The sequence below is a fragment of the Cololabis saira genome, chromosome 4, assembly GCF_033807715.1.
Source record: "Cololabis saira isolate AMF1-May2022 chromosome 4, fColSai1.1, whole genome shotgun sequence".
NCBI lineage: Eukaryota > Metazoa > Chordata > Actinopteri > Beloniformes > Belonidae > Cololabis > Cololabis saira.
The window spans coordinates 46268247-46284825 of record NC_084590.1 but is presented as its reverse complement, the minus strand read 5'-3'; the positions used below and the strand labels follow the sequence as shown (position 1 = coordinate 46284825).

Here is a 16579-nt window from a genome sequence, read left to right as displayed (position 1 = left end):
TCCGTCTGCATCCATATTTACCTCCGTCTGCGTCCATATATACACCTCCGTCCGCGTCCATATATACCTCCGTCTGCGTCCATATATACCTCCGTCTGCGTCCATATATACTTCCGTCTGCGTCCATATATACCTCCGTCTGCGTCCATATATACCTCCGTCTGCGTCCATATTTACCTCCGTCTGCATCCATATATACTTCCGTCTGCGTCCATATATACCTCCGTCTGCGTCCATATATACCTCCGTCTGCGTCCATATTTACCTCCGTCTGCATCCATATATACCTCCGTCTTTAGCCATATACACCTCCGTCTGCGTCCATATTTACCTCCATCTGCATCCATATATACCTCCGTCTGCGTCCATATATACCTCCGTCTGCGTCCATATTTACCTCCGTCTGCATCCATACCTCCGTCTGCAGCCATATATACCTCCGTCTGCGTCCCATATTCACTCCGTCTGCGTCCATATTTATCTCCTTCTGCATCCATATATACCTCCGTCTGCGTCCATATATACCTCCATCTGCGTCCATATTTACCTCCGTCTGCATCCATATTTACCTCCATATGCGTCCACATTTACCTCCGTCTGCATCCATATTTACCTCCATCTGCATCCATATATACCTCCATCTGCATCCATATATACCTCCATCTGCATCCATATATACCTCTGTCTGCATCCATATTTACCTCCATCTGCATCCATATATACCTCCATCTGCATCCATATATACCTCTGTCTGCATCCATATATACCTCCATCTGCATCCATTTATACCTCCATCTGCGTCCATATATACCTCTGTCTGCTTCCATATATACCTCCATCTGCATCCATATATACCTCCATCTGCGTCCATTTTTACCTCCATATGCGTCCATATTTACCTCCGTCTGCATCCATATATACCTCCCATCTGCATCCATATATACCTCCGTCTGCATCCATATTTACCTCTGTCTGCGTCCATATATACCTCCGTCTGCATCCATATTTACCTCTGTCTGCATCCATATATACCTCCATCTGCATCCATATATACCTCCATCTGCGTCCATATTTACCTCCGTCTGCATCCATATATACCTCCGTCTGCGTCCATATATACCTCAGTCTGCGTCCATATATACCTACGTCTGCGTCCATATTTACCTCCGTCTGCGTCCATATATACCTCCGTCTGCATCCATATTTACCTCCGTCTGCATCTATATATACCTCCGTCAGCGTCCATATATACCTCCGTCTGCATCCATATATACCTCCGTCTGCGTCCATATATACCTCCGTCTGCGTCCATATTTACCTCCGTCTGCGTCCATATTTACATCCGTCTGCGTCCATATATACCTCCATATGCGTCCATAGTATACATCCGTCTGCGTCCATATATACCTCCATATGCGTCCATATATACCTCCGTCTGCGTCCATATATACCTCCGTCTTCGTCCATATATACCTCCGTCTGCGTCCATATATACTTCCATCTGCATCCATAACTCCGTCTGCGTCCATATTTACCTCCGTCTGCATCCATTTATACCTCCGTCTGCGTCCATATATACATCCGTCTGCGTCCATATTTACCTCCGTCCGCGTCCATATATACCTCCGTCTGCGTCCACATATACCTCCGTCTGCGTCCATATATACATCCGTCTGCGTCCATATATACATCCGTCTGCGTCCATATATACTTCCGTCTATGTCCATATTTACCTCCGTCTGCGTCCATATATACTTCCGTCTGCGTCCATATATACATCCGTCTGCGTCCATATATACTTCCGTCTATGTCCATATATACATCCGTCTGCGTCCATATATACTTCCGTCTATGTCCATATTTACCTCCGTCTGCGTCCATATATACCTCCGTCTGCGTCCATATATACTTCCGTCTGCGTCCATATATACATCCGTCTGCGTCCATATATACTTCCGTCTATGTCCACATATACATCCGTCTGCGTCCATATATACTTCCGTCTATGTCCATATATACCTCCGTCTGCGTCCATATTTACCTCCGTCTGCGTCCATATATACCTCCGTCTGCGTCCGTGTGTTTGTTGCTCATTGTCAGCTTCATTGTCAACAATCTGGTGAAAGTGGTGATGTTTTTGTTTTTCTTTACCCAGCAGCCTCTGCTTCAGCCAGACAAGCACAGCTGACCGCCGTGTCCTCAGGTCAGCTCCCTCCGTTCGTTACTCATCTCTCACTCTATCAACGTCTGTTTTTCACCACCGGCTGACACCATCACTGTCTCAATCCTCCCTTTGTCTGCATCTTCCTCCCTTTGTCTGCATCTCTGCCTGTTTGTTTATTTGTCACCTTCCATCCCCTGTTTCCCCCCGTCTGCACACACACACACACACACACACACACACACACACACACACACACACACACACACACACACACACACACACACACACACACACACACACACACACACACACACACACACACACACACACACACACACACACACACACACACACACACTCCAGTCTCCAGTCACACCTCTCTGTCTGCTGACATCCAAACGACATTGGAGAGTGTTTGGATGTTTTTGGAGCGTGTCGGTTCAGTTATGTGGATGGATGGATGGATGTTGGTTGATGGATGGATGGATGGATGGATGGATGGATATTTGATAGATTGTTGGATGGATGGATGGATGGATGGATGGATGGATGGATGGACGGATGGATGGATGGATGGACGGATGGATGATGGATGTTGGTTGATGGATGGATGGATGGATGGATGGATGGATATTTGATAGATTGTTGGATGGATGGATGGATGGATGGATGGATGGATGGATGGACGGATGGATGGATGGATGGACGGATGGATGATGGATGTTGGTTGATGGATGGATGGATGGATGGATGGATGGATGGATATTTGATAGATTGTTGGATGGATGGATGGATGGATGGATGGATGGATGGATGGACGGATGGATGGATGGATGGATGGATGGATGATGGATGGATGGATGGATGGACGGATGGATGGACGGATGGATGATGGATGTTGGTTGATGGATGGATGGATGGATATTTGATAGATTGTTGGATGGATGGATGGATGGATGGATGGATGGATGGATGGATGGATGGATATTTGATGGATGAATGGATGGATGGATGAATGTATGGATATTGGATGGATGGTGGTTGGATGGATGGAGGGATGGATGGAGGGATGGATGGATGGAAGGATGGATGGATGGATGGATGGATGGATGGATGGATATTGGATGGATGGTGGTTGGATGGATGGAGGGATGGATGGAGGGATGGATGGATGGAAGGATGGATGGATGGATGGATGGATGGATGATGGATGGATGGATGGATGGATGATGGATGGATGGATGGATGGATGGATGGATGGATGGATGGATGGATGGATGGATGGATGGATGATGGATGGATGGATGGATGATGGATGGATGGATGGATGGATGGATGGATGGATGGATGGATGGATGGATGGATGATGGATGGATGGATGGATGATGGATGGATGGATGGATGATGGATGGATGGATGGATGGATGGATGGATGGATGGATGGATGGATGATGGATGGATGATGGATGTTGGACTCTGACTTCTACTTTAGATGTGACATTACATTGTTATAACAGGCCGAGCAAACATTTCCCTCTGGACCGAGGTGAGCGAGAGGGAACCGGGGCGAACGAAGAAAGAAGACTGTAGGAGAGAGAGAGAGAGAGAGAGAGAGAGAGAGAGAGAGAGAGAGAGAGAGAGAGAGAGAGAGAGAGAGAGAGAGAGAGAGAAAGAGAGACTTAAAAGGGAATTAAAGATGAAACCATGTTGGCATGTTTGTCAACTTTGCCCTAAAGCTCTATGTGTGTGTGTGTGTGTGTGTGTGTGTGTGTGTGTGTGTGTGTGTGTGTGTGTGTGTGTGCGTGCGTGCGTGCGTGCGTGCGTGCGTGCGTGCGTGCGTGCGTGCGTGCGTGCATGCGTGTGCTTGTGTGTGTGTGTGTGTTGCAGCTAATTACTGCCGCGGAGCCTCATTAGCTGAGTTTTCTGCACAGAAACCGAGGAGGGATTCGGTTTTCCGGCAGCAGGCCAAAGTGGGCGGAGCCTGACCCCGTTGGAAGGTCAAAGTGGGAGGAGCCAGCGAATAAAAGTGGGGTAATCCATTCACCGGGGGGCGGGGGAGGGGGGCATCATTGGATATCAAAGGCGATAATTGGACGGGCTAATGAGATTACCTGGATAACGTCCAGTAGGGTTCGATAGCTGCATCCCCCCTGGGTTTAGTCCAGCCAGAGAGAACTCTGGGTAATAAAGTGCACCCTGAGGTATCAATACTCCACCTCTCCTCAAAGGTCTGTGACACTTGGCGCCGCCGTCCCTCCTCGGCCCTGCTGACGGATACACGGATCCGGCCAAAGCTTCTGGTCAGGAGCCAAGTTTGAGCTTTTTTGGTTTTAATGCGGTTCCACGACCCGCCGGAGTTCATTTATCAGGAACTTCATAACAGATTGGCTCAGAAGGTTTTAGTCAGACACCTTTCTCACTGTGGATGTCAGCTGGGGGGCCCGGCCCTGACGGATGGGACCATAGACATATATACATATCCGCCCCACGGAGCTGCTGCGATACGTCAACGTTGCCGCCATATTGGATGTTCAAGACTGCGCTGTAAACTAATACAAGTGAATGGACTTATTTTCATAAAGAGCCTTTCTACAAAGAAATGTACGTTTTACGTCTCATTTATTCATTCACACACGCACTAATATACTTGGGAAACAGTTAGGCACCAAATATAATATATTTAATCTTCTCAGATGGCAAAAATAAGAACTTTATTGATCCCACATAGGAGTAATTCATGTTGTATAGGCTATAGAGAACAAGGTAGTGCCGACAAACAATATATCCCCCCTCACAAAAATAAGAAAAATAGAGAAAAATATTTTCTCATCAACAAAACAAATTTTAATTTAACATATTTGAACCATTTTTCAGACAATAAAATAACTGAAAAAAATCTTTTAAAAAGGTTCAAATATGTTATTTTGTTACTTGAAAAATTTAAAATATGTTTATGTAAAATATGCTTTGTTGATGAGAAAAATGTTTCTCTATTTTGTTTCCCAAGTATATTAGTGAGTGTGTGAATGAATAAATGAGACGTAAAACGTACATTTCTTTGTAGAAAGGCGCTTTATGAAAATAAGTCTATTTACTTGCATTAGTTTACAGCGCAGTCTTGAACATCCAACATGGCGGCGGCGTTGACGTATCGCAGCAGTGGGCAAAACCACTCGATACGTATATATATCTATGGATGGGACGAGTTGCTCTTGGCGACCGTACCGACAGGGGTGTTTCTAGATCCTCCGGGGGCCTTGGGCAGGAGAGGCCATGGGGCCCCCCAGAATCATGATGAATGAGGTCCTGGACCACAGATCAGTAAAGAAATCTTTTATTAAACAATTAACATATAACATTTATACATATAACATATGTATCTGACCAAATTTCCCCTCTGGGGATCAATAAAGAACTATCTTATCGTATCTTATACACACTAACACGTGGATGCTGCCTAGTAAGGGGCCTCATTAGGGGGTTCCTGACTGTCATTGCAGTGTCTATGGTGGTTTATAGTTGTGTCGCTGATATGGAGCGATATCAGCCGTCTGTCGGGGCCCCTACTATCATCTAGAGTGACAACTTGGAAAGGGGATTGGTGGATGGATGGATGGATGGATGATGGATGGATGGATGGATGGATGGATGGAGGGATGGATGGATGGATGGATGGATGGATGGATGGATGGATGGATGGATGGATGGATGGATGGAGGGATGGATGGATGGATGATGGATGGATGTTGGATGGATGAATGGATGGATGGATGGATGGATGGATGGATGGATGGATGGATGGATGGAAGGAAGGAAGAAAATGAGCCAGAAAGAAAGAAAGAAAGAAAGAAAGAAAGAAAGAAAGAAAGAAAGAAAGAAAGAAAGAAAGAAAGAAAGAAAGAAAGAAAGAAAGAAAGAAAGAAAGAAAGAAAGAAAGAAAGAAATAGTGGGGCAGCTTAGCTAGAAATTCCATAACCATTGTGCATTTTGTGATAAAAGCATCAAGTTTGGTACACTTGTAGCCAAAGGCATAATGAAAAAAATTAGATATGGAGCCATCATGGATTTTCAATATGGCGCCCATTTTTCAAGATGGCCGCCGGTGACCACTGTTTTAGATACAATTTCATATAACAATGGATAAAATGTGATAGAAATATCAAATTTGGTACAGTTATGGCCAAAAACATGAAGAACAAAATAAAGATATGCAGCCATCATGAATTTTCAATATGGCTGCTATTTTTATTGCTATTGCTATTTTTTTTTTTAAAGGTGGAGTTGAATTGGTATTTTTTTTTTTTTTTGTTTTTATCGTTATCGGGATAAATGCCAGAAATTATCGTGATATATTTTTTAGTCCATACCGCCCATCCCTGGCAACAACCATGTAGCTCCTCCGTGGACACATCTCTAAAAGACAGGTTGTCTCCTCCTCCTCCCATGATGCTTTGCTGCATCCAGATTCATTCTTATTTGAAAATGTCTCCGTCTCCCAGTCTTGCTGTAGCCGTTGGTCTTAATAACTCCTCCCCCCCACTTACGTAAGAGGTTCTTTCCTCTAAACCAGCAAAGAGTTGGTGATACTGTACCTTGGAACCTGTTGTTCTGGCACGGAGCCAGTTCTTTGTCAGTGGAAACAGAAAGCCCAGGTCCAAACTCAGCACTGGCCCAGAACCAGAACCAGAACCAGAACCAGTCCTGGAACCGGTTTGGTGATAAAAGGGAACATGTGGCTCCACACAACTGGAAAAAATCCCCCCTCTGACCAGGAGGTGGCGGTAATGTGCAGCATACGAGCCGCGGAGCTCCGCCCCTCTTGGACATCAGTCTTTGTTTCCATGGTGACCAAGGAGGGAGGCGGGGGTGGTCGGTTATCCGTCCTAAACGCCGGACCTGTGCGTTCTGTAAAGTCCACAACGTTTCCAAAGAGAAACTTCAGAGCCGCTTCTAGTTATTCATTCCATCCCATAATAAGACAGACTCACCTGATTGGAAATCGAAGCTCGAGGGACCAACTTCATTACAACTCTTTCGCCTCAGAGACTTTCCTCGCCCCGAAGTCATTTTCCCAGACGCGCCGTACTTCCAGATTGTGTATCTCTGCAGCAGGTTTCAATTCCTCTCTTATTTACTTTTCTTACCAGACCACTTTTATCGATTTATGGATTCAGTCGGCTTCTTTGAGGCCCCACATATTCTGAAAGTGAAAACTCTTTCGGTAGCTTTAAATAGGAGCAGCAGGGGTTTAAAATGTTATCACTGGTCTTATTATTTTCGGGCTGCTTTATTGCATCCGCACCTGCACTTAAATGTTAATGCTGCTCATTCTGTGGAGCTCAGCAGGGTCGCCCCCCCCCGATAACGCCCCCGTCTCCTGGCGTCGGCTGGTTCTGGGCTGTAGGAGGGGGGGACCAGGTCCAGCACGGGTCCAGCTGGTCAGGCAGCTGCCTGGGGGGGCAAAACTGCCCTTTGAGTGCCTTTGCATTGCCCTTCCAGCTAGTTTCTAAAGCCCAGCGTTGCCCTCCTGCTGCCCAAGCCCAACACAAAGCTTAGAGAAGACTGCAGTTCCTTTCCTGACCTCTAGGGGGCGGATCCATCGCAGTCTGACCTCACCGCGACCCCCGGCTGCAACTCACCCTTTTAACCCTTGTGCTGTCTTCAGGTCAAGGAAGGAGGAAGAGAAGAAGGGAGGAAAGAAGGAAGGAAGGAAGGGAGGGAGGAAGGAAGGAAGGAAGGAAGGAAGGAAGGAAGGAAGGAAGGAAGGAAGGAAGGAAGGAAGGAAGGAAGGAAGAAAACAAGGAAAGAAGGAATGACGGGAGGAAAGAAGGAAGGAAGGAAGGAAGGAAGGAAGGAAGGAAGGAAGGAAGGAAGGAAGGAAGGAAGGAAGGAAGGAAGGAAGGAAGAAAACAAGGAAGGAAGGAAGGGAAAAGGAAGGAAGAAAGGAAGGATGGAAGGAAGGAAGGAAGGAAGGAAGGAAGGAAGGAAGGAAGGAAGGAAGGAAGGAAGGAAGGAAGGAAGGAAGGAAGAAAAGAAGAAAAAGAAGGAAGGAAGGAAGGGAAAAGGAAGGAGAGAGCAGGAGGAAAGAAGGAAGGAAGGGAGGAAGGAAGGAAGGAAGGAAGGGAAAAAAGAAGGAAGAAAGGAAGGATGGAAGGAAGGAAGGAAGGAAGGGAGAAAAGAAGGAAGGAAGGAAGGAAGGAAGGAAGGAAGGAAGGAAGGAAGGAAGGAAGGAAGGGAGAAGGAAGGAGAGAGCAGGAGGAAAGAAGGAAGGAAGGGAGGAAGGAAGGAAGGAAGGAAGGAAGGAAGGAAGGAAGGAAGGAAGGAAGGAAGGAAGGAAGGAAGGAAGGAAGGAAGAAAAGAGGAAGGGAGAAGGAAGGAAGGAAGGAAGGAAGGAAGGAAGGAAGGAAGGAAGGAAGGAAGGAAGGAAGGAAGGAAGGGAGAAGGAAGGAGAGAGCAGGAGGAAAGAAGGAAGGAAGGGAGGAAGGAAGGAAGGAAGGAAGGAAGGAAGGAAGGAAGGAAGGAAGGAAGGAAGGAAGGAAGGAAGGAAGGAAGGAAGGAAGGAAGAAAAGAGGAAGGGAGAAGGAAGGAGAGAGCAGGAGGAAAGAAGGAAGGAAGGGAAAAAAGAAGGAAAGAAGGAAGGAAGGGAGAAAAGAGGAAGGAAAGAAGGAAGGAGAATTAGGTCATTTTGAAGTTTGAAGTTTTATTTATTAAAATAATTTTGAAAAAGTTGCACGTCGTCTAATACGAAGACTCACTACCAGGAGATTCTTCTTCTTCTACTTCTCGCCATGTTTGTTCACTTTAGTTGTGACATCACCGCCCTGACGAGGTTTTCCTCCGTCGTTTCCAAGAAACTGTTTGAAAGGAGAGGAAACCTCTGGCTCCGACTGGGACTCCGTCCACCTGTTGCTATGGGAACCTGAGGTGGATCTCTCGGGAGTCTAATCAGGTGCTTTGCTCAAAGGCAGCTCGGTAACGGCAGGTGCAGGTCGGAGCAAGGACACTAAAGCACCAGCATTCACTTCTTCTCATTGAAGCTTTTACGACTTTGCGACGATGTTCTGTTGCCGCCAATAAGCCGCGGTTCAGTCGTCGGTTTGGATCTGGTTCAGACCTGGTTTCCCTGAAAACCGGATCACAAGACCTCGTTCATTCCTCGGATTCGCCTATAGCGCCTGCAGAATCTGGTTTTACACGGTCCTGCCTAAAAATGCGTGACTGTCCTGAAGAGTAAATGGGTTTCACAGTTTTACAGCACCGTCACAGAACCTGGACTTTGGACTTCTCTCTGATGAAGGTCTGAACTGGTCCCCCCCCCCTTTTACCATGAAGTATGTGGAAAACCGTTTCATCTGAATCTCGTCCGTCCCAGATGCCTGAGAGGTGATGACCTGCCGATGGACGCAGTGATCTTTCAGAGACAAACACTGACTTCTTTCTTTAAATGTCCAACCAATATATTACTTTTCTTATTTTATTCAAGTCTTAATTAATATATTAATCAATAATATGTCCTAATTGTGTGCATAAAAATAATGAGCTGGAGTTAAAAACCCATCATACACCTGCGGTTTCAAGGATCCTTGAAATCCTCCAGACCTCTACGGGAGATCCTTCAGACCTCTACGGGAGATCCTTCAGACCTCTACGGGAGATCCTTCAGACCCCTCTAGGAGATCCTTCAGACCTCTACGGGAGATCCTTCAGACCTCTACAGGAGATCCTTCAAACCTCTACAGGAGATCCTTCAGACCTCTACAGGAGATCCTTCAAACCTCTACAGGAGATCCTTCAGACCTCTACAGGAGATCCTTCAGACCTCTACGGAAGATCCTTCAGACCTCTACGGAAGATCCTTCAGACCTCTATGAGAGATCCTTCAGACCTCTACGGGAGATCCTTCAGACCTCTACGGGAGATCCTTCAGACCTCTATGAGAGATCCTTCAGACCTCTACGAGAGATCCTTCAGACCTCTATGAGAGATCCTTCAGACCTCTACGGAAGATCCTTCAGACCTCTACGAGAGATCCTTCAGACCTCTATGAGAGATCCTTCAGACCTCTACGGAAGATCCTTCAGACCTCTACGGGAGATCCTTCAGACCTCTACAGGAGATTCTTCAGACCTCTACGGGAGATCCTACAGACCTCTACAGGAGATCCTTCAGACCTCTACGAGAGATCCTTCAGACCTCTACGGGAGATCCTCCAGACCTCTACGGGAGATCCTTCAGACCTCTACGGGAGATCCTTCAGACCTCTACGGGAGACCCTTCAGATCTCTAAAGGAGATCATTCAGATCTCTAAAGGAGATCCTCCAGACCTCTACGGACCCTTAAGACCTCTACGGGAGATCCTTCAGACCTCTACGGAAGATCGTTCAGACCTCTACGGGAGATCCTTCAGACCTCTACAGGAGATCCTTCAGACCTCTATAGGAGACCCTTCAGACCTCTACAGGAGATCCTTCAGACCTCTACAGGAGATCCTTCAGACCTCTACAGAAGATCCTTCAGACCTCTACAGGAGATCCTTCAGACCTCTACGGGAGATCCTTCAGACCTCTTTAGGGGATCTTTCCTGTCCACAGCTAGAACCATATATAATGACAGTTACTGTGACTCAGTTTTCCGTTGGAGATCAATAAAGTTTAACTGAACAGACTACGGTTCAGGAAGAGTTTCATTGCTCAACATCTTCCTCTAATCGTAACAAGAGACGCTTTGAGCCTGAATATGAACCAAAAACAAGAACACGAGTGTTTCATCTGCCCACATCCCTCTCTTTGCTCTCTTTTCTCCTCCCTCCCTGGGAACAGAGGTGAAGGAGGGAGCAGGAGCAGAGGGAGAGGAGGAGGCCAGCTGTCACATCAAATCTCCATCGCCGTCAGACGGCCGACTCATCGACACGCCGAGACGCTTCGCCCGACTCTGACCCCGGTTCATCCACGTCCCCTTTAACGAAGACGACTAAACATTTTAATAAAAACGATGAGTCACCACCAGGGTTTCAGTAGGAAGAGTATTATGGACATGCAGGAGAAAAAATATTTGAGAGGGGAAGATTTTTTTTTATTGTGCACTTCGAGAAAAAGTCAAAATGTCGAGAAAAAAGTCGAAATGTCGAGATTAATGTTGAAATACAATTTCGAGAAAAAAGTCAAAATTTCGCCTTTTTTTTTTTAAAACATGTTTCTTTATTGGGTAATCCATGTAAATTATATTACACAATAAACATTTCTTTTAAAGGGTTCGACAGAATACCCCGTTTTATATTTTACCATACACACACAAAAAATAAAAAAAAATAAAATTAAAAAAATAAATAAATAAATAAAATAAATAAGGACAAAAAACTTAACATAACAAACACCCCAAAACACACACACTGCAAAATACGTAATTATAAACAGGTCCCAAAGTAAGTACCAATTACCAATCAAACTCTGACTGAAGACAATAATAATTGGAAAAATAACGTAATAAACTAAAATACAGGAAACGCAAAACAGCAGCAAAAAAAAAAAAAAAAAAAAATTAAAAAATAAAAATAAATTAAAAAAACAAAATAAGTTAAATAAATAAAAATTAAAATAAACTGACATAAGGAGAAATTTCGCCTTTTATTCACGAAATTTTTACTTTTTTCTCAACATTTCGATTTTTTTCCCAAAATTGTACTTCAACATTAATCTCCATATTTCAACTTTTTTCTCAACATTTTGACTTTTTCTCAAAGTGCATAATGAAAAAAAAATCTTCCTCCTCTAAAATCTTATTTTTCTTTTTCTCCTGCCTGGCCCTGATACTCTTCCATAGTAAGATTCATATAACTATTAAAATAAGGTATTTCAGTCTGTGGGTGACTGTCAATAGTAATTAAATGTTTAAAAATGTATTGGGTTCCAAAATGTTTTTTTATTTTATTGTATTTACTTCCGGAAATAAGGGGGCACCGGTCACCGGTGCATAATGAAAAAATAATCTTCCCCCTCTAAAATATTATTTTTATTTTTCTCCTGCCTGGCCCTAATACTCTTCCGTATTTCAGGCCCGTGAACGGAGCAGGTGGGAGTTAAACCGTCGTCCTGTCCACTGCTGCTCTCTGTCATGATTCTGTTGCTCCGGCTTGGACTATTTCCTGGGGAAGTCGGTGTATTTGAGTCTTTCAGCTGAGAAAACCGACCCGGCCCTCTGGCATGTGGGGAAGTTCAATGCTCATGTTTTAAATGCTTTCTTTGTTTCCTGCCACACAGATTTATCTGAAGTCTCTCTTTGCATCATGCTGGTAGGAACTGGTGTGGTCCACTGCGCGGGGGGGCTTTGGGGGGGCTTTCTCTGCCCTCAGGTCTGGTTCCAGACTTTGTACCTCCTGGGCAGAGGAGGGGGGGTTAGGGTTGAACACAGACCACAGAGGGGGTTTCCTCCAATGGTCCGGTTCCACTTGAAACGAGAGTCTGGGTTCGCTTGGAAGTGAAACCTGGTCCGGTTCGCTAACAGTCCTGGCCCGTCTACGTGCTGAGTCTTCCTCTTACTATCTTCCTTCCTCGTCGGTCCTAAATGACCAGAGCTGGGTAGAGTAGCCAAAAATTGTACTCAAGTAAAAGTACTGTTACTTCAGAATAATATGACTCAAGTAGAAGTAAAAAGTAGTCATCCAAATAATTACTTGAGTAAAAGTAAAAAAGTACTTGGTGAAAAAACTACTCAAGTACTGAGTAACTGTTGAGTAACGACTGATTTATTTTTTTAACACAACCATTCAAACAGACAAAAGTACAAAATAATCATCTTCAGGCAAATTAAATCAATAAAATAATACAATTAATAAAAAATTAAAAATAGCTTAAATTAAAATAATCTTAAAGTAAATTCAAGTACTTTAATAAATAATAAAATAAATAAAATAATAACAGAATACAAAAATAAATTAAGCACAAGCAGCACAAAATTTCAAGCCTTTGTACTTTTATTTTTTAACCAGGCAGAACTAGAACAAACATGAACTCATAGAAACTCTGTGTGTGTTTGAGTCTGTGTAAATGTGACAAAACATGCAAAAACTAACATTTTTCCCAAAGAATCACTCAGTGATGTCATGAGATTGACGCGTACATGGATAAAAGGGATAAAAGAAAAATAACAGCTCAACGTAGCCTAATGTAGCGGAGTAAGAGGAACAGTTTCTTCTTCACAAATCTACTCAAGTAAAAGTAAAAAGTATAGTGATTCAAAACTACTCCTAAAAGTACAAAAATTCCCAAAACTTACTCAAGTAAATGTAACGGAGTAAATGTAACTCGTTACTACCCTGCAAATGAAGGTGTGAGCTTTTCCTTGTTCGAACTGAACCGGGTCCTCGGGGGAGACTCTGGTCTGCCCAGAGCGGTTTACACGACTGTACGGAGAAGCTCCTTCGTGTCGACGGCTACTGTGAACTCGGGCAATGAGCTCCAGAACCAACCGCTCTGAAGCTGCTTCAACAAGCGTCGACAATGTTTAAAAAAGCTATCGTTGAAGGAGAATCTGTTCCCAGTCAAACTTCAGGTGGAAACACAAACTTTGTCCCTTCTGCATTGGCGGATACGCCCCATTTAACATACCGATCTGGTTCTTTTCACTTCAACTGATGTGGGGTGGCGTGTCGAGTTGGCCTCGCTCAGAGCTGGGTAGTAACGAATTACATTTACTCCGTTACATTTACTTGAGTAAGTTTTGGGACATTTTGTACTTTTAGGAGTAGTTTTGAATCACTATACTTTTTACTTTTACTTGAGTAGATTTGTGAAGAAGAAACTGTTCCTCTTACTCCGCTACATTAGGCTACGTTGAGCTGTTACTTTTCTTTTATCCCTTTTATCCACGTACGCATCAATCTCATGACATCACTGGGTGATTCTTTGGGAAAAATGTTTTTGCATGTTTTGTCACATTTACACAGACTCAAACACACACAGAGTTTCTATGAGTTCATGTTTGTTCTAGTTCTGCCTGGTTAAAAAAGAAAAGTACAAAGGCTGGAAATTTTGTGCTACTTGTGCTTAATTTATTTTTTCATTCTGTTATTATTTTATTTATTTATTTTATTATAATTAAAGTACTTGAATTTACTTTAAGATCTTTAAGATATTTTTTATTAATTTTAATTAATTTTATTATTTTATTGATTTAATTTGCCTGAAGATGATTATTTTGTACTTTTGTCTGTTTGAATGGCTGTGTTAAAAAAAATAAATCAGACGTTACTCAACAGTTACTCAGTACTTGAGTAGTTTTTTCACCAAGTACTTTTTTACTTTTACTCAAGTAATTATTTGGATGACTACTTTTTACTTCTACTTGAGTCATTTATTCTGAAGTAACAGTACTTTTACTTGAGTACAATGTTTGGCTCCTCTACCAGCTCTGGCCCCGCCCAACCAACACGGGGTGGCGGGTGGAGTTGGCACCATTATACGTGATAACTTGTAAAGTCTTCAGTGTCGACTTCTGTCCCCAAAACTCTCATAAGTTTGATTTCTTTTACGCTCTTTTTAAGGGTTTGCGTTGTATTTTATTTGGCTGTTCAGCAGACCGAGTCACCGGGTTTCTAGTTCTGCCAGAAGATTATATCGGACAGTCTTTTACCCCTTTTCCACCAAACCGGTTCCAGAGCTGGTTGTGGTTCACAACTCCCCAGACCTCCAGAGTCATTACGTCGCTGCAAACGTCAGTCACGTCTCTGTTTTGCTTTACGTTGCGTCATTGGGATCAGAAAATGGCAGATTTGTCTTTGTCATCATCGACAGGTTTTCAGTTATTTGAAAATGTCTCCGTCTCCCAGTCTTGCTGTTGCCGTTGGTCTTAATAACTCCACCCCCTCCGCTTATGTAAGCGGTTCTTTCCTCTGGCCCAGCAAAGAGTTGGTGCTACCTTGGAACCGGAACCAGTTCTTTGTCAGTGGAAACAGAAAACCTGGTTCCAAACTCAGACCTGGCCCAGAACTAGAACCAGCCCTGGAACCGGTTTAGTGGAAAAGGGGTAATAAAGTGACAGTTGTGTTCAGCATCTTACAAAAGAACCAACAAGACGAAGTTATGTTTCATAGCTGCGACGTTATTCTAACCTGCTAACATTCGGGAACCGGTTTGGGGGGGCGTTTGTGGCACCGCTCACACCGTATGACCCGCGGGCAGCCCATCTGGACCTGGGATGGTGGGTATTCCTGTAATCCTTGGATCCTTTAGACCGACAGATCTGGTCTGCAGGTTCTGTCTCCATCCTGGTCTATTTTTTTCAAAATAAAAGCCCCTGAACACAATCCTGCACCAGTAAGCTGGAAACAACCGTCACAATCGCGTCTAGACCTCCGTTGTGAAGGGAAACAATCCGGGTCTTAGGAGGTCCCACAATTACACCGGATCCAGGACCTGGTTCAAGCTGGTCCAAAAGAGGGGGGGGGGTGTTCTTACCCCCCGCCTGGACTATTCCGCCCCCCCAAACCCCCTCCTCCATTTGCCTTGATGCTTTGCCCCCATTGTTCTCTGGCCTTCCCTCCCTCTCTTTCTTTCTCACACACACCGAACACACACACACACACACACACACACACACACACACACACACACACACACACACACACACACACACACACACACACACACACTCTAGACAAAGCCAGAACCGTGAATGGAGCGGAGCCTCCACAGAGACGGTTGTAAGCTGTTGGCGCTCAGACCAGTGACTCTCTCTCTACCTCCCTCTCTCTCTCTCTCTTTCTCTCTCGCTCCCTCCCTCACCTGGAGGTGATGACGTCACCACCTGTCCTCCTCATCCAGGACCTGAAATGAACCTGAGATGGAGAAGATGATGCTCTTGAGTAAAACCCGCCAAAAAGCGGGATGACATGTTGGGGAAACAGAGATGGGGAGGTGGGGTTGAGGGTTGGGGGGGATTTGGGGGGGGGGGGTGTTAATGGTTGCTAGGGGCAACCATAAGGCAGCCAGCGCCTGCGCGTGGTTTGCCTGTGTGGGGACCTGCCCGTCATTCAGCGTCCCCGCTGCGCGTAAAACCATCGCGCCAAATTCATCTCATCACACCATTGGTGGAGAGACGCAGAGAGAGAGAGAATAGAGAGAGAGGGAGGGAGGCGCACAAAAGAGAGAGAGAGAGAGAGATAGAGATAGAGGGGGGGAGAGAGAGAGGATGGCTGGTAGGATTTAGTCCCGTCTTTCCGCGTCCAGCACAACAAGCTTATTACGTTTCTGTCCACGCGCTTGGAAACGGATTTACGCGCAAGAGGAACGGAGGTTAGTTTCTTGTCTTCTGCGGCTCTTCCTCCCTCCTTTCATCCCTCTTTTCTCCCTCCTTTCATGCCTCTTTCATGCCTCTTTCATCCCCCTCTCATGCTCCCTCTCATCCCCCGGTTCCAGCGG

General features: G+C 44.9%; 1 protein-coding gene across 2 annotated transcripts in view; it reads left to right on the top strand.

The window, feature by feature from the left end:
- The first annotated feature begins 16286 nt into the window (after positions 1-16286).
- si:ch211-137a8.4 (golgin subfamily A member 6-like protein 2) overlaps positions 16287-16579 on the top strand; it is a 57816-nt gene continuing 57523 nt past the window's right edge. For both annotated transcript variants that reach the window (XM_061719917.1, XM_061719916.1), the window contains exon 1: positions 16287-16453. The gene's annotated coding sequence lies outside the window, so the exon portion shown is untranslated. The remainder of the gene's footprint in view (positions 16454-16579) is intronic.